General features: G+C 45.7%; 1 protein-coding gene across 13 annotated transcripts in view; it reads right to left on the reverse strand.

Annotated features, from left to right (window-relative positions):
• The window catches only part of PXK (PX domain containing serine/threonine kinase like), an 86,281-nt gene that overhangs the window by 61,892 nt on the left and 5,264 nt on the right, over nucleotides 1–19,125 (reverse strand). Inside the window, exon 2 of one of the 13 annotated variants that reach the window (XM_060402286.1) lies at nucleotides 1,261–1,379. The exons of the other annotated variants lie outside the window; for them this stretch is intronic. The gene's annotated coding sequence lies outside the window, so the exon portion shown is untranslated. The remainder of the gene's footprint in view (nucleotides 1–1,260; nucleotides 1,380–19,125) is intronic. 13 annotated transcript variants of the gene reach the window in all.

Raw genomic sequence — 19,125 nt, forward strand, 5'->3', positions numbered from 1 at the left:
AGATCTTATTACACTATCATTCATTTCCACTCTGTTTAGTTTGCAAAGGTTGATAAAGTTCACATAAGCAGAAATTTCCGCCTACTCTGGACTATGTTAAGAATGGTACATTCAACAATATCCACTCAATTACGAGTGAATCAACTACATGGCTGGCATCCTGCTGAGCTGGTTTCATGTCAGGTTATCATATAAATATTTCAAAACTGGCTTGTGTAGTATGGCAAATCTCTTAAGCAATATGCCAATGCAATTATTTCTGAATACATAAAGATAAAACGCTAAAAATACCTGGCTTTCTTGTATTTAGAGATCAGTCTGTTAGCTCTGACATTTTCTTCTTTTCTCCAGGTTCTCTTACTGGAGATTGTCTGGGCTTTTATATTCTTATAGTAAAGCTAAAATCAGCACATATAATTGAGCATTTCCAAACAACTACACGCAAACAAGTTTTGATGTTCAAATTGGGGGGAACTGTTATTTCTCGAAAATCACTTCAAGCATCCATTGCTTCACTATGATTTGTCAGAGGAATAACACTAACTTTCAAGGGCTTCCCTGGTGACTCAGTGGTAAAAAATTCGCCTGCCAATGCAGGAGACACAGGTTCTATCCCTGATCGGGGATGATTCCACATCCTACAGAGCAACTAAGCCTGTGCACCACAAGTATTCAGCCTGCATGCTGGAGCCCCAGAGCCACAACTGCTGAGCCCATGTGCAGCGACTACTGGCTCCCGCATACCTAGAGCCCATGCTCTGCCACAAGAGAAGCCACTGCAATGAGAAGCCCATGCATCGTGACCGCAGAGCAGCCCACTCTCCACAACTAGAGCAAAGGCCGTGCAGCAGGGAAGGCCCAGCACAGTCAGAAATAAATAAACAAAGTGCAATTCAATCTGAGCCCTTGGTAGATGCGAAATAAACACTGCTGTTCTGCTTGATACACTTTGAGTTTAAACTTTAGACCTGTGTTTTACAAAGATGTTGCTGCAGGTGATAAACATCAATTAAGCAGTTATCATGTCCCAATCCCTGTGCTTTTGTTCATGCTAGGGGTATAACTCCCACAGTTTGACTCCAATCTTCCCTTTGTAGATACACAGTTTAGGGGTTTTGTTTTGTAATTTGGCTATAAAATGGCATGCAATAATGTTGAGGGAAAGCATTTGGCAAAAGGAAAGCAATAACTACAAGATGGGGCTGGGATCCTGAGGTCAGAGGGGTCTCCCTGGTAGCTCAGTTGGTAAAAAAAACCCACCTGTAATGCAGGAGACCCCACTTCGATTTCTGGATCAGGAAAATCCCCTGGAGAAGAGATAGGCTACCCACTCCAGTATTCTTGGGCTTCCCTGGTGGCTCAGCTGGTAAAGAATCTGCCTGCAATGCAAGAGACCTGGGTTCGATCCCTGGGTTGGGAAGACCCCCTAGAGAGGGGAATGGCTACTCACTCCAGTATTCTGGCCTGGAGAAATCCATGGACTGTATAGTCCATGGGGTCACAAATAGTCAGACTGGGATGTCCTCAAATGACATCCTAATTAATGTTTCTGCCAAGACACTCTTTATGTTGACATCAGTGCTTTTTCCCAAAGAAGGTAGATCTGCCCCAGAGATCTGGCAATGCCTAGAGACATCTCTGGGTGTCACAGGATGAAGAAATGCTATGGGAAGCTGAAAGCTAGAGGCCAGAGATGCTGCTAAACATGTACGAGGCACACGGGACAGCCTCACAACAAGAGACACCCTGGCCCTACATGTCGACAGTGCTGATCGAGAACCCCAGGTCCAGATTCATCGAGTGAAACAGGTCACTCCAGTCCATGGAGGCTGGGGATGCAGCGGGTGGAAGAGTTAGTTCTGTCATCGCCTGTCCTCTCCTGCAGCCGGCTGCACAGCAACACCATGGGTGACACGCGCACACCCGCCAGAGGGCTTGCTTAATCACCAGTAGCCTCAGAAACCTCGCTGCGCTTCCCCTGTAAACACACATAAAGACACCTTAAGGCTCCAGTGTTGCCCTCAGGCCCCATCTGCTGTGTGGTTACAGACAGAGAAAGATAGTGGGATATTGGTAAGTGTGATTTTGCTTAGAAGTATGTTCATTCCACTTGAAAGGAGCAAGTTCATCCCTAAATATTAAAAAAAAAAAATTTTTTTTTTTTCAGAGTGCCTGAATGTCACCACCAAGCCCTACTAAAAGGAAATACCTTCACCTCAAATCCCTGATTTGTAAAGCAAACATAGCACAGCTGTTCTACTGCTGCTACCAGGCTGAAGCTCTGATGGAAACCGAGAGAAGAGAGCCCTGGAGACCAGCAGAAACCCAACATTTGAAGGCAGGCTTCCACCTCCAGAGCTGCAGTCAGCAGCCCAGAATCTCTCAGTGCATCACCTCCCTCTCTGCCACCCTCTCTGATGTGGAACAGAACCTGCAGGCTCTGGAAGCGATGACAGACACTGGCACAGAAGGGAGAGCTCAGAGCCCTGCGGGGCGGCTCTGCATCACACAGACCCATGCCGGCTGCCCGGGCTGCCATCTGCAGCCACTTCCCCAAAGGGCCTCCTTCCTGCTCCTCTTCAGGACACCACATCCCTTTATCTTGGCCGGGGGTGGCGGGGGTGGTGGTGGCTGCCCTGCAGAGAGCCTGAGCATGTGAGCATCACAGCAAGTCAGTGGGGGGGAGGGGGGGAGGCTAAAGTTTTTCAATCTGGAAAGGCACTGGGACCACATGACTTCTGACTTAAGCTTGGGGACAGAAGATAGAATTGCCATAGATAAGCACTGATCTTGTGGCAGGAGCTCTGCTAAAACAGGATCAGCAAAATTAAGTAAGCTGTCCAAGGCTGCACAGCTGGGAAGCTGCTGATTGGGAGCTGGAACCCACATCATTGATTCCTTGGACTTTCCAACCTGCCAGACACGGCTGGCAACCCCCAGGGCCCTGGGGATGCCCTGAGCCTGGCTCTTTCTGCAGTCCTGAATGATGGGGGTCCTCACCAGTCTGGGGAACTCAGATGGACTCATTCTGAGGGGGCAGGGGCAGGAGCTGTCATTTCCACAAGAGTTGATCAATGCCCCCAATGTAAGCATTTCCCCAATAAGCAACCTCACTGACATTTTGTATTTCCTGAGTTTCCGAAAAGATACTCAAGATTTTACTGCACTGTAGCTGCTATTCAAAGTTGCATCAGTGTGATGAGATTTCAGGAAAAACTAGGGAGGAAAACTTACTTTGGCCCCAAATTACTTTAGTGAGGCTACAAACACCGACCACTTTGAAAGTGTATAACAGAAGCTAAAGCCAAAACTTAAAGCCAAACGTCAAATCCACTGAATCAACAGCATTTTTCTCTTCCCATTAGGCACAACAATCAGATTCACTGAGACTCAGAGCACAGAGAGAACAGGAAGCTGTTTGGAGGTATTTCACTTGTCAGTGTTTCTACTTCTCTACCTCTATGCAGAGGGTCCCAACCCTGCTACATTCTAGAATCACCCAGAGAACTTAAAAAAAAAAGATACCCATGCTTTGACACTACCTCCCAGAGATTCTGATTTAATGTGTTTGGGCTGAGGCACAGTTCAGCTGCTCAGTCATGTCCGACTCTTTGCGACCCCATGAACGGCAGCACGCCAAGCCTCTCTCTCCATCACCAACTCTTGGAATCCACCCAAACCCATGTCCATCGAGTCAGTGATGATATCCAACCATCTCATCCTCTGTTGTCCCCTTCTCCTCCTGCCCTCAATCTTTACAGCCTCAGGGTCTTTTCAAATGAGTCAGCGCTTTGCATCAGGTGGCCAAAGTATTGGAGTTTCAGCTTCAGCATCAGTCCTTCCAATGAACACTCAGGACTGATCTCCTTTAGGATGGACTGGTTGGATCTCCTTGCAGTCCAAGGGACTCTCAAGAGTCTACTCCAACATTACAGTTCAAAAGCATCAGTTCTTCGGCACTCAGCTTCCTTTATAGTCCAACTCTCACATCCATACATGACCACTGGAAAAACCACAGCCTTGACTAGACGGACCTTTGTTGGCAAAGTAATGTCTCTGCTTTTGAATATGCTGTTTAGATTGGTCATAACTTGCCTTTCAAGGAGTAAGCATCTTTTAATTTCATGGCTGCAATCACCATCTGCAGTGATTTGGAGCCCAGAAAAATAAAGTCAGCCACTGTTTCCACTGTTTCCCCATCTATTTCCCATGAAGTGATGGGACCAGATGCCATGATCTTAGTTTTCTGAATGTTGAGCTTTAAGCCTACTTTTTCACTCTCCTCTTTCACTTTCATCAAGCGGCTCTTTAGTTCCTCTTCACTTTCCGCCATAAGGGTGGTATCATCTGCATATCTGAGGTTATTGATATTTCTCCCGGCAATCTTGATTCCAGCTTGTGCTTCCTCCAGCCCAGTGTTTCTCATGACGTACTCTGCATAGAAGTTAAATAAGCAGGATGACAATATACAGCCTTGACGTACTCCTTTCCCAATTTGGAACCAGTCTGTTGTTCCATGTCCAGTTCTAACTGTTGCTTCCTGACCTGCATACAGGTTTCTCAAGAGGCAGGTCAGGTGGTCTGGTATTCCCATCTCTCTCAAATTTTCCACAGTTTACTGTGATCCACACAGTCAAAGGCTTTGGCAATAAAGCAGAAATAGATGTTTTTCTGGAACTCTCTTGCTTTTTCCATGATCCAGCGGATGTTGGCAATTTGATCTCTGGTTCCTCTGACTTTTCTAAAACAAGCTTGAACATCTGGAAGTTCACGGTTCACGTACTGCTGAAGTCTGGCTTGGAGAATTTTAAGCATCACTTTACTAGCGTGTGAGATGAGTGCAATTGTGCAGTAGTTTGAGCATTCTTTGGCATTGCCTTTCTTTGGGATGGGAATGAAAACTGACATTTTCCAGTCCTGTGGCCACTGCTGAGTTTTCCAAATTTACTGGCATATTGAGCGCAGCACTTTCACAGCATCATCTTTCAGGATTTGAAACAGTTCCACTGGAATTCCATCACCTTCACTAGCTTTGTTCGTAATGATGCCTTCTAAGGCCCACTTGACTTCACATTCCACGATGTCTGGCTCTAGGTGAGTGATCGCACCATCATGATTATCTGGGTTGTAAAGATCTTTTTTGTACAGTTCTTCTGTGTATTCTTGCCACCTCTTCTTAATATCTTCTGCTTCTGTTAGGTCCCTACCATTTCTGTCCTTTATTGAGCACATCTTTGCATGAAATGTTCCCTTTGTATCTCTAATTTTCTTGAAAAGATCTCTAGTCTTTCCCATTCTCTTGTTTTCCTCTATTTCTTTGCATTGATCGCTGAGGAAGGCTTTTTTATCTCTCCTTGCTGTTCTTTGGAACTCTGCATTCAAATGGGTGTATCTTTCCTTTTCTCCTTTGCTTTTCACTTCCCTTCTTTTCACAGCTATTTGTAAGGCCTCCCCAGACAGCCATTTTGCTTTTTGGCATTTCTTTTTCTTGGGGATGGTCTTGATTCCTGTCTCCTGTACAATGTCACAAACCTCCATCCATAGTTCATCAGGCACTCTATCAGATCTAGTCCCTTAAATCTATTTCTCACTTCCACTGTATAATCATAAGGGATTTGATTTAGGTCATACCTAAATGGTCTAGTGGTTTTCTCCACTTTCTTCAATTTCAGTCTGTATTTGGCAATAAGGAGTTCATGATCCGAGCCACAGTCAGCTCCCGGTCTTGTTTTTGCTGACTGTATAAAGCTTCTCCATCTTTGGCTGCAAAGAATATAATCAATCTGATTTCGGTGTCGACAATCTGGTGATGTTCGTATGCAGAGTCTTCTCTTGTGTTGTTGGAAGAGGGCGTTTGCTATGACCAGTGTGTTCTCTTGGCAGAACTCTATTAGCCTTTGCTCTGCTTCATTCTATACTCCATGGCCAAATTTGCCTGTTACTCCAGGTGTTCCCTGACTTCCTTGCTGGGCAGCCGCGACGGCGCAGGAGCGCAGTGGCTGCGGCTGAGAGGAGCTACCCTGCGCAGGAGGTCAGGGGCAGCGGCCTAGAGGAGCTACCCTGCATCCCGAGGTAAGGAGCCGTGGCTGCACTTTGCTGGAGCAGCTGTGAAAAGAGACCCCTACATTCAAGGTAAGAGAAACCCAAGTAAGATGGCAGGCACTGAGACAGGGAATCAGAGGGCAGACAGACTGAAACTACAATCAAAGACAACTAGCCAATCTGATCACATGGACCACAGCCTTGTCTAACTCAGTGAAACTAAGCCATGCCATGTGGGGCCACCCAAGATGGATGGGTCATAGTGGAGAGTTCTGACAGAATGTGGTCCACTGGAGAAGGGAATGGCAAACCACTTCAGTATTCTTGCCTTGACAACCCCATGAACACTATGAAAAGGCAAAATGATAGGACACTGAAAGAGGAACGCCCCAGGTCAGTAGATGCCCAGTATGCTACTGGAGATCAGTGGAGAAATACTCCAGAAAGAATGAAGGGATGGAGCCAAAGCAAAAACAACACCCAGCTGTGGATGGGACTGGTGATGGAAGCAGGGTTCGATGCTGTAAAGACCAATATTGCATAGGAACCTGGAATGTCAGGTCCAAGAATCAAGGCAAATTGGAAGTGGTCAAACAGGAGGTGACAAGAGTGAACATCGACATTCTAAGAATCAGTGAACTAAAATGGACTGGAGTGGGTGAAGTTAACTCAGATGACCATCATATCTACTACTTTGGGCAGGAATCCCTCAGAAGAAACGGAGTAGCCATCATGGTCAGCAAAAGAGTCCGAAATGCAGTACTTGGATGCAATCTCAAAAACGACAGAATGATCTCTGTTCGTTTCCAAAGCAAACCATTCAATATCACGGTAATCCAAGTCTATGCCCCGACCAGTTAACGCTGAAGAAGCTGAAGTTGAACAGTTCTATGAAGACCTACGAGACCTTCTAGAAGTAACACCCCAAAAAGATGTCTTTTCATTATAGAGGCACAGGCATTAGTAGGTCTTAAAGGTTCCCCAGTGATTCCACTGTGCTGCCAGAGGCAAGAATCACTGTTCTAAAACCTTGTAGATAGGAAGCAGCTTCACGCTACAAAAAAAAAAAAAACCCTCTCCTGAGAGGAAGGGAACCAGTGAACCAAGCACCCACCACAATTCACAGTGCCCTCTGCTCCCACTCCCAGCCCTCCCCACCTCTTCGCAGGGACTCTCCTTTCTTCTTGGGTATGGGAGGTGCCTAACCTGAGCCCTCCAGCACTCCCCGCACAGTCCTGTGGTGGTGGCCGCACTCACGGGATTCACCAATGTCCCTTCAGGAAAGCAAGGAAGAAACAGGAAGCTTCATTTACAGCCAGGGGCAGAGTCTCTGAAACGATCAATACCTTGACTAGAAAACAGATTTGGGATAGGAGGCCAGATCTGGGTCTCCAGTGACCAGACACCACAGCACTCCCAGTTCACTGCCAGACCCCCCAGGGAATGCTGAGCACAAGTGACCCTGCTGGACACCCAACACTGTGCTACTTCCCTGGGCAGGAGCCTGCAGGGGCTCCCACTGGCCACAGGATAAAACCCAAACTCCGCAGCCTGGCGTCCATGCTCTTCTATCACCTGCCCAAACTGTCCTAATCCTTTCTTTGTATTGATTCCTCCTCTACCTAATCAGACCCCGCAGAGCCTGAACACCCATTATCTACTTCTTTCCCTTTGCTCTTCTGCCTAGTCAAAACTTGGGACGTTCAGCATTTTAACCATATCAGGGTTATCTTTGTCCCATGTCTGTCTACGTTTGGGGAGGGAGTGTCTCTCCGACCGGACTGAGTTCTTCAAAGGCTAAAATCACACATTTCTCTGCATTCCAAACAGCACTCGGCACAAGGTCAGGCCGAGGGGCAGAAGCCCAGCGAATGCTCGGTGGCGCGTGTCTGTTAACTGATCGCGTGCCCCTTCGGGGAACAGGTGGCATACTGCCACCCTCATGTGCACCCACATCCAGCTAAAGTCTAAAAGTGCTCTCCAGAGAATCCCCACAATCTCCCAGGCCCTCAGACTTCATGAAAATCAATACACAGACCTGTGCTATCACAGTGATAGCAGGGCAGTGGGCGGCAGGGCCCTGCAGGACAGCAAGCTTCCCGAAGAAATTCTCACGGTTGCAGGACTTCCGCTCGGCGCGCAGGGCACCTGCCGGGCTGCTTACAATCCTTAATATTTCACTGAGAACGAATGATTACTCCTTGCTCTCTAGATAGTCATTACCATTGTTTCATCTGCAGATTTTCAGAGCTAGAATGTGCCTGTGCTTTAACTGCTATGCAAGCCAATAATGTACAAAACCTGCCCCCAAACAAATTAAAGCATTACGGTTTTAATAAGGCATCTGTTGTCTATGACTGCATCCTGACGGCTGCCCTGCAGATCGGTTCATCAGTACCATCTCCCTACATTCCATATACACGCATTAATATACGATATTTGTTTTTCTCTTCCTGACTTACTTCACTCTGTATAACAGGCTCTAGGTTCATCCACCTCATTAGGACTGAGTGTGTGTTCTTCTTTATGACTATATTCCATGGTATTTGTGTACAGCTTCTTTGTCCATTCATCTGTCAACGGGCATGTAGGACACTTCCATGTCCTAGCTGTTGTCAACAGTGCATATGTATGGAACCTACAAAGACAGTACTGATGAACCTATCTGCAGGGCAGCAGCGGAGATGCAGACATAGTGAACAGACTTGTGCACACAGTGTGGGCAGCATGGAAACACACAGATTACCATATGTAAAACAGATAGCCAGTAGGAATATGCTGTATAAGGCAGGGAGCTCAACCCAGCGCTCGAGACAACCTAGAGGGGTGAGGTGGGGTGGGAGGCGGGAGGGAGGCTCAAACAGAGGGGACACATGTATACCCGTGGCTGATTCACGCTGATATGGCAGAAACGAACCCAATATTGTAAAGCAATTATTCTCCAATTAAAGAAACAAATATAGTAAAATAAATAAAGGCAAAAAAAAAAAAAAGGCATCTGAAGAATCACTGCTATGTTCACCTAAGTTTTGGCAACTGAGTGAAGTCAAGTGTATCTCCTTTTCAACCACATGAAATAAATTTCATTTAAAACCTAACTGGAAAAAACCCAAAACCTAACTGACTGAATCACAGAACCTTGTGCTTTAACTTTATGCAAAACAAAGTCTCCAGTTTCCACTCTGTGTTCACAGAAGGGACAAGGACCACGTCACAAACATGCTTTGATCCCGGAAATGAGAGTCAGAGTCCTTAAAAGAACGACTGCGCATGCGTCCTTCTCTTAGGCCTTTTGAAGCCCATGCTCTCCCCTTCCGGATGGTCGGATGGTCTGCCGGGGGAGCTGGTCTCTACGCTGACTTCAAAGGCAGTCCACGTTCCAGCCAGGAGAGATACTGCAAAGCAGCGTTCAAAAATGCTTTTGACCTCAGACACGACTACCGGATGGATACGGTGTTTTAATCAGCAGTTCCTGTAACTGCTCTCTAGTACAGAGACCCCTAAATGACACCAAAACCATTACATAATTTGCTAGGATGGAAACTCATGAATTCCATCTTACATCAAAGCAAAGAAAATAAACCCTAGAAAATCTGGAGACTCAATTAAATAGTAATTAAAAATGAAATATGACCTTTGCTTGTTCAATAGCCCTCACATCTCTTAAGCCAATGCCCTAAAAGGGTAGAAACAGATGCAGAGAACATGAAGTCAGAATCACACACAACATATTTAACTAGCTAGAAAACACAAACACACACGTTCTGATCTGGCTGGCGATCGTGACTTTTATGTGGGTTCTGGTGTCTCAGACGGCCAACTTCTCACCCCTCACACTCTCAGCTGCTGCCAACCTAGGGACCAGGGCAGAAGCACTCATCTTCCTCGGGCTGCTTCTTGCTCTGTCCTCGCTCGCCACTGCCTGGAAGCCAGGCCACCCCAAATCCTTCTAGCCTGTCACTGTGTGGTGATCAGCCACGACCAGGGACCGCGGGGAAAGGCACAGCAGCTCTCTGCCACTTACCAGTTTTGTGAGCCAACTCCTCTGAGCCTCGGTTTCCTCATCTGCAAGATCGTACCTTTCCAACAGGGCTGTGGCGAATATTCAGTGACATCGTGTACTTAGAGCAGCCAGCACAAAGGCTGGCTTTCTAACTGTTTTCTTTCCTGCTAAAAACATAGCGAAGGACTTCCCTGGGTGGCTCAGTGGGTGAGGCTCCTGATGCAGGGGCACCGGTTCAATCCCTAGTGAGGCAGCCAGATCCCACATGACACAACCAAGACCCGGTGTGCGTGCAGGCTCAGTCCCTCAGTCGTGTCCAACTCCCGGTGACCCCATGGACTGTAGCTGGCCAGGATCCTCTGCCTATGGGATTCTCCAGGCAAGAACAAGAACACTGGAATGGGTTGCCATTTCCTACTCCAGGGGATCTTCCTGACCCAGGGATCGAACCTGAGTCTCCTGCTTGGTAGGCAGATTGTTTAGCACTGAGCCACCTGGGAAGCTCCCCAAAATAAATATTAAAAGAAAAAATAGCAAAGCCAAGGTGTTCAAGGGGAAATCTGTCATGGCTTTAACCTGTAAGTACAGGAGTCAGCAGCAGCACCAAGAGCACAGAGGGAAGAAGGAACAGCCATTCCCTAGGAACATGGAAAACAATTTTTATCAGTCTCCGACTGCTAGCAAGGAATACCATTCCTCCAGCCTCGTCCCAGCTTCTACACCCAGTTTTAAAGCAGGCTAATTAAAAAGCCTCCTCCCTAAGATAACCTGAAAGTGAAAGTCGCTCAGTCCTGTCCGACTCTTTGCAACTTCGTGGACCATACAGTCCATGGAGTTCTCCAGGCCAGAATACTGGAGTGGGGAGCCTTTCCCTTCTCCAGGGGATCTTCCCAACCCAGGGATTGAACCCAGGTCTCTGGCATTGCAGGCGGATTCTTTACCAGCTGAGCCACAAGGACAGCCCAAGATGACCTGGATATCAGCAATAAGAAGATAGGCAAGTTATTTATGGTTTATGTACATAGTGGAAGAATATGCAAGCCTTTAAAAGGATGTACTGAAATGATTTTCATTACCTGGGAAAAGGTATGTGCTGTGATGTTAATTATTAAAAAAGGATAAAAAATTCTGGGATGACATAGATCAAAAGAAGGAACTACACCAAATGTTAATATCTGTTATCTCCAGAGGTCAAATTATCTGTGATTTAAATTCTCATAGCTATTTTGTCTTTTGTATTTTTCACTTGATCCTCAATGAGCACATATTACATTTCATATCAGGAAAAACCATTTTTTTTTAAGTTCCTTGGTTTGTCATACATATCATTTAAAACATGGTACTTTAAAGAATCTCTAGTAGTAAGATAAGGATCAAAATTATCCAAGCTTGGATACGAGTATAGTATGTTATCAATGATAAATGCAAACTAGCATCTTTTTTCCTTTGGCAAGGGAACTTTTGGTCAATTTACAAATCATTAGCACTTTTACTATGCTGGGAAGACTGGAAAAACAGAAGATGAAAGTCAAACAAATGAACTCTTTGTATCAGGGGCGGTAAAACATTTGGCGGGAAGGAAAAAAAAAAAAGCTTGAAAGTAGAAGTCAAGCTAGGGGAGTCCCTACTGCTTTCAATAATTTATAGTAGAACTGCTCACCATCACTAAGGATGACAGAGAGTTGACTACACAGAAACTCATGCTGCCTGGCCTAAAAATGTCACTGTGTTCTCCTGAGACACTACTCCCAATTCATAACCAACCACGTATGTGACTATGCACACCATGCTGCCACCTCTGTCTTCAGAGCTGAAGGTAATAACTGCCGTTTATGGAGCACTTACTCTACGCCTTCTGTGCCCCATCTCCCAGCAATGCGTGGAGGTAGACGTCACTCTTTTACAACAATCCCGGGGCTCAAAGACAGTAGATGCCCTAAACAAGGGCGCTCAGCTAGTAAGTGCTGAGAACGGCCTGACCCCATGGGCACAGGAGTTCCCCAGTTCTATGGCCCTGGGCAGAATGCTTTCCTACCATCTTCCCCTCATTCTGAGGTTGGCTGAACGAGCAGAACCAGTCCGTCAAGTTGGGAAGAGGAGAGGCTGGGACAGAGTGAGGGCCAAGAGAGGAGGGTAACTGGGGCCTGGGGGATCTGAGCTCTCACAGCACCCCTAGACATTAATACCCTGCACTTTGCAACCCACTTCCTGCTACAGGTACACAAACTGTTGTCTATGAGCTTCCAGGATGGATGTTACCTGGGCACTGCATAGAAAGTGTGTATAAATAAGAAAACGATCTTAAACAAGCCCCACCATGAATACTAGGCATGTTCTGAAGCAGAAAGGAGCATTTTTACATGAACGTGTCTGAAGTCGATGCTTTGAATACTCGGCAATCTGAATGGCAGTTGTACCAAAACAGAACAGGGTCTTTGATTAGACTGCCGTGTCTCCACACGCTGCCCCCATTAAACACTAACAGCGGTTGCAGGATAGGTGAACCTCTTTCTTGTGTTTCACTGTTGAAGCCCGTGGAGGCTTTGGATCTCAAAGGTCACCAAGCCCCGCTGGATGCAGGGCTGGCAGATACTACTGTCTCAGTCCTTCTCAGTCGGGTTGGCAGACTGCAGAGAGTAGTGACCCAAGGATGAGAGGTTGAATGTGGCGGCCACGAGGCACAAGTGGCCCGTGTTTGACTTAAGGACAGAATTTTAACTTTTATTTAACTTTATTAAATTTAAGTAGTCCAGGGCTTCCCTGGTGGCTCAGTAGTAAAGAATCCACCTGCTGATGCAGGAGGCACGTGTTTGAGCCCTGATCCGAGAAGATCCCGCGTGCAACTACGCCCGCGCAACACAACTACTGAGCCTGTGCTCTGGAGCCCGCGGGCCACAGCGACTGCGGCTCCTGCGCCTGGAGCCTGTGCCCCACAGCAAGAGAAGCCACCGCACTGAGAGGCCCGTTCATCGACCTAGAGAGCAGCTTCCGCGCCACAGCTAGAGAGAACCCCAAGCAACAATGAAGACGGAGCACAGCCAAATACGAAGAAACATTATCTTTTTAACAATTGAGTAGTCCAGTGGCTACAGTACTGGCCAATATGGTTATAGATGACATATTTGCAGACACAACATGTAATTATAAAAATATAAGCATGCCAAATATAGTGTTATGACTTGCTTTTTTTCACTTAATATAACATGAATTTTTTTCCATTTCAGTAACTGTACCTCTGGATATTATTTTTAATACCTATATTTGTGCTGTCCCGTACAGTAGCCACAAAAAATGTGTGGCTGTTGAGCACCTGGAATGAGGCTAGTCCTAACTGAGATACGTTGTAACTGGGAAATATACACCAGATTTCAAAAGCTTCCTATGACAAATGTAAAATACATTGAGAATCTTTACAGTGATTGCATATAACCGATGACAGTATTTCAGAGAGAGTGGGTTAAGCAGAATATGCTATTTAATTTCACCTGTTTCTTTATCCTTCCACTCCTAGCAGCTCGAATAGAGGAACTGAGAAAGTGGTCACTCAAGTTAGTGTCTGGTTCTGTAGATTGCAGAAGGCCCACTGGTTTGTCCTTGGCTAGGCCTAGGCGTGGGGGAGCCACCAAACAGGTGTGGCCCTAACAACAGATCAGGCTGGAAATGGCTCCCAACATCGCCCAAAGGCATCAGAAAAACCTTCATTCTGCCGCCCCCCCCACCCTTATGCCCTGGAGCAAGATACGTACTTTACTTTCCTCCAACTTTTCTGCACTTGACTTTTTTCCAACTGAAAAAATGGTGGTGATAACAGACACAATTCAGAGGGGTTATGAGGATCAGATGAGAATCTAGAAAACTCTGGCAATTTTTTATAAAGTTAAATATTCACTTAGCAGGTGACTAAGCAATTCCATCCCTAGGTACTCACCCAGGAGAAATGAAAACACATCTACACAAAGACTTGTATGTTCATAGCATCTCTATTCATGATTAGCCCCAACCTGGAAACAACCCAAAAGTCTACTAACTGGTCAACTGCTAACAAGTTGTGGAACCTTCAAACAGTGGAACATTACTCAGTAATAAAAAACACGCAACAACAACAAGACATGCAACAGAAGAACCACACTCTATCTGTGGAGTATCTTTCCTAATAAACCTGCTTTCCCTTACAAACAACGGCAAACATGCAACAGTATGGAGGAAGCTCAAAGCTCTAAACTAAGTGAAAGGAGCCAGACACCAATTACATCCTACAAAATTCCATTTATAGACGACATTCCAGAAAAGGTGAGACAACAGTAACGGAAAGCAGATCAGTAGTTGCCAGGTACTGACTGCAAAGAGGACCAAGAAAATATTTCAAGTAATGAAAATGTTACACAGTGGTTACATTTACATGGGTTCGGTTCAGTTCAGTTCAGTTCAGTCGCTCAGTCATGTCTGACTCTTTGCGACCCCATGAATTGCATGGGTTAAAACTTACCAAATCAGCACAGGGCATATAAAAAGTGCTGTAACAATGCTAACTGTTCTCATGACAAGTACTGTCTAAAACCAGACTCAGATTCACCATCTTTCTGGGAAGACCAGCTACCCACTGCTTACCTCATACTCTTTTTGTAATCATTTCTAGTGTCCCTGTTTCCCTCCTGCCACCGACTTGAGATGTGGCTTTTCTAACTTCACCGCTTCATGATCACTCTGGAGTCTTCTCCTCTTCCTTCCACCTTTCTTACTGAACCTTGCACACTGCCAACAAATGAAGTTCCTAAAATACCACCTTCTGCTACATGTGTGCTTTGAGCCCCTCCCTGCTATTCAGATTCTTTAGTGTGGCATCCAAGGACCCCACAATTGGCTCTAGTCTCCTTTTCCATCTTTTCATCTACACCAGAATCCTCTACAATAAATCTCTGTGTGATGAATGAACCAATGAAGGCAGGGATTGAGTCTGCCTTGCTTAGACCTGCATCCCAAGTGCCTAGGATGGTGCCAGGAACACAGGGGTATACTCAGCAGCATCTGATGAATGAACTAAAGACCTTCTGCATCCTGAAAGTGCATCCTGACCTCAGAGAACATAGCTGCTCATTCTCTCATTCTCTTTTTTTAACTGAGATCCTTTTGGTGGGTTAGTAATAGTTTGGAACAAGATAAACAACTAGGGGTTCTGGAAAGTGTTTCAAAATTTATGTGTTGAAGCTTTTAAGACTTCTATTTCTACTTTTAAAACAAATCTGTCAATAAATATTGAAGTATTTTTTCCCTTTAACTCAAAACAAAGGGTCTCCAAGTGCTCATAGTTTTAGTTGGTTTAAGATGGTTTTGACCATTATGTAGCTTTTAAAATTATTTTCTTTTTAGTCATATAGGGTTTCATTTACACCCATAATGGACTGTGACTAAAGGCAGATTTAAGGAAAAGCCAATGGCAAAATATGAGTTAGTAAGAAAGACAAGAAATGGGAATCATTGTAAAATGGTTATTCTGAAAACTGCCTGAAGCAGCAGGTGTATTTACCTTATCACAGTTCTTATGGTAAGATTTCAGAAGCCAGTGTAATTCAGATCCCAAAGATAAAATATTATAATTTTTAAAAACATGCTAATCTGAATAAAAATTTTTTTAATTTAAAAATCACTTCCAGAGGTGGTTTTCACAGTTCAGTATTATTATGAAAAGAGTATGCAAGGGGAAAAAAAGACCTGTGGAATGTAGACTTACAACAAGCTCTCTGGAAGGCTCTGTTAAGCCTTTCCTAGTTCCCCCAGGAGAACTGGGTGCGGCCACACCCACCTGCCCTCTCTGCTCCCAGGTAGACTGGTACTTTCAATACCTACTTCTCCTTTGGTTTATGGGTCTACCACCTCTACCAGGGTTGTAAGCTCGCTATTTCATTCATCTTTTTAGCTGAATACACAACACAGTGGTTGGCACATAGGAAACTAAGTGCTTGATAATGTTCCCAACATCTTCGAGGCTTTCTGGCATGGCAGAAACCCTGTGCTTCACAGAGCAGACTGCGTCCAAGCCTGGGACACAAGCCCACAGCCTGACTGCGCCCGTCTTAGGGAAAAGGAAGGCAGTCGGGCCACAGAACATGCGTGCATTTCTCAGGAGGCAGTGTTCAGAAGATGTCAGCTCCCTGTTCCCCCTCCGCCCCTGCGAATGGCGATGAGCATGGTCACTTGTCAGAGGAAGTGGCAGGGAAAAGAACAAAGCAGAGGGCTTTCTGTTTTATTTTTTCACCCTGCTACCAGAGGTCAAGTGTGTGTGAACTGATGTGGGGATTCCTTTGATGATGAACAAAAGCTGGGATGTGAGGAGCTGAAGTGGGCATTGGCCAGGGACCTCCTCCCTTCGGGCCTGGCCTCCGGGAACTCCTCTGCTGGTCTGGTGGCTGAGCCCGTGGTCTGCCCACTTGCCTCTTCCACCTCCCCTGCCGTCGCTGAACACCAACAGCCAGCTCTGCTGCCAGGCAGGCCTGGTTAAGGAGACCCTGTGCTCTATTCTGTCTCTGAGCCTGGCTGCCAGAGTGTGTCCCTCCAGGGTAAAAGGGAAAAACAAGGAGTCGGGGAAGAGGGTTGGGAGTCTTTGAAATGTCACTGGTCTCTTTTGCTATTTTCTAGCAGTCACAGGTGACAGTGAGACAAACTTTTAAAGAAAAAATTTTCCTTTTTCCATTCAGTGCCTAAAAAAGTACAAGTGCCTAAAAAGTTACTAGGCGAACCCAGGGATCGAACCCGGACAGACGCTTTACCGTCTAAGCCACTAGGGAAGCCCAACAAATACAGAGGGTAAACTACAACCAAAACAGTGACATGTACGTGCTGAGTTCTGTTTAGAATGACCCATGTGTCTGAGTTCAGTTACTCGTCAGAGCCCGAGCATCTTCGTACTAACCCCACTTTACAGATGAAGGAACTGGAGCTGGGACTTTCCTGGTGATCCAGTGGTTAAGAATCCACCCTGTGTGCTGGGGACATGGATTCAATCCCTGGCTGGGGAACTAAGATCCCACATGCCAAAGGGTAACTAAGCCCTTGCGGCCCTACTACTGAGCCCACAAGCACGACTAGAGAATCCCTGTACCATGCTGCAACTAAGACCCAGTGAAGCCAAATAAATTTAAAAGAAGACACTGAGGCTGGAGAGATTGAGCAAGTTCACTAAGGCACTGCCCCACTCCTCCAGCTATTCATAGTTTCACCTGTGTTGGAGAGAGAGGCCATAAACAGAGAACAGGGAATAAGAACCAATCTGTGCATAAAATGCTTGCGACTTTCGCACAAATAAAACTGAGGAGGAATGACAGAGGAAGGAAATCACATGTAGTTTGGCAGGTAAGACAGTGGGTAGCAGTCTACAGGCAGGGCTTCCTGAGCTGCGCCCTGAATAAATGCATTCATTCAACAAACTCATGGGTTCAGCAATACTTAACTGAATGCTTCCTGTCTGTGGAAGACACTGTGCTAGCTTGAATCAAAACAGCAATACATAGATAGACATGAAAGGCTGAATTTCAAGTTAAAAAAAAAAAAGAAAGAAAAGCACCCACAGTGGTTGAACAGTGGCCCATGTGGCCCTCTCCGTTCAGGGAGTGGGAAGGGGAAGAGGTGAGCTGTCTAAGCACAGCCCCACTTCTCCCCGCCCCCCTGAAAAAGCCTCAGCTGAAAAATGAGGAGAATGGCCTGTTTCTGATAAGCCATGTCAAAGAAATGTGGGCAGCCTTGTTTGAATATCATAAACAGAGGTGCTGTGGTAAGAGGCAGGTCTGAGGCCAGGGCTTTTTGGCCCAGAGCCCTTTGCCCTTCCCCTGTGCACTCTGATCACTAAGTCACCTGGCACTCACACCTACATGCACCAGGCAGGCTTCGACCCAGAGCAGTTCTTCACACTCACAGGACATAATTCATCTACTGTTTTCAACACAGCCGTCTCTTGAACAGCATGGGTTTGAACTGTGTGGGTCCACTTACACGAGGAATTTTTTTTTCCCCAATAAATATGTACTGCGGTACACCACCACATGTGATTGGTTGAGTCCACCAGTACAAAGGGCAGGTTATAAGGTCATATGCAGATTTCCCAGTGTAAGGAGGGCCAGTGCCCAAACCCCTGTGTTGTTCAAAAGTCATTTTTAGAGGATTTTCTTTAAGTGGTAATATATGTGACAGTGCAGCGCATTTTTTAAAATGCATATCCCTCACCAATTTAAATAAGTAACTCTTCAAGTTTACAGTTTTCAAAATTCTTCCAGTGATTCCAGCCTGAAGATCCAGAGCCCATGAGCAGGTTTCAGGTCAGAGAGGTTCTGCGAGGTCATATAAACACATTTACACATTTACACGTGTTTACAGAGAATCTGTGCCTTTGATGAATCAGATACCTGGAAGGAGCTGGACCCAAAGAGATAAAAGACTCAGAATACATCCTGGGGTTAGCATCCGGCAATGTCACAAAACTTTCCGAGGTGAGGGCTAAGGGGTCAGGGGCTTATTTTCAAGATAATAAAAAGTGTTCTAAAATTAAGTATGGCAACAGACATATGATTCTGTGAATATACCCAAAAGCCGCCGAGCTATATACCATAAACGGGTAAATTGTACGGTATGTGAATTACATAAAGCTGTGACACAAGCAAACAGCTTCCAGGGAAGACTCCTGTTACTCTGCACTGAGTTTCCCAAGCTAACATTATGTTAATGAATACCCTGTCAGCCACTAAAAAATAACTACGGGATTATTTGAAGACAATAATGACAATGGAATTCCTTTTTGCTTTCAACTGTCCTCTTTTGGGGGAAATGCATGATGTTGTGATCCTGAGCTAGAAATGGCCAGATTTACCTCAAATTTGGTGGTCAGAAAGTCAGCCAGAGATTAAGCGGCCAACCTGCAGGGATTCTTCCCTCTGCTGAGGTCCAAGTACTTATTCAAGGTCAAGTAACTGTTTCTTAGCCCTTCGTCAAAATTTCAAGCTGAAAACACAGGGCCCCCCTCATCACCTCTGAAGAGGAGCTATGTCTTAATTTCCCCAAACCATGGGCACGTTATCCATGAAAGAAGTCACTGA

This window comes from Ovis aries, chromosome 19 (genome assembly GCF_016772045.2).
Source record: "Ovis aries strain OAR_USU_Benz2616 breed Rambouillet chromosome 19, ARS-UI_Ramb_v3.0, whole genome shotgun sequence".
NCBI lineage: Eukaryota > Metazoa > Chordata > Mammalia > Artiodactyla > Bovidae > Ovis > Ovis aries.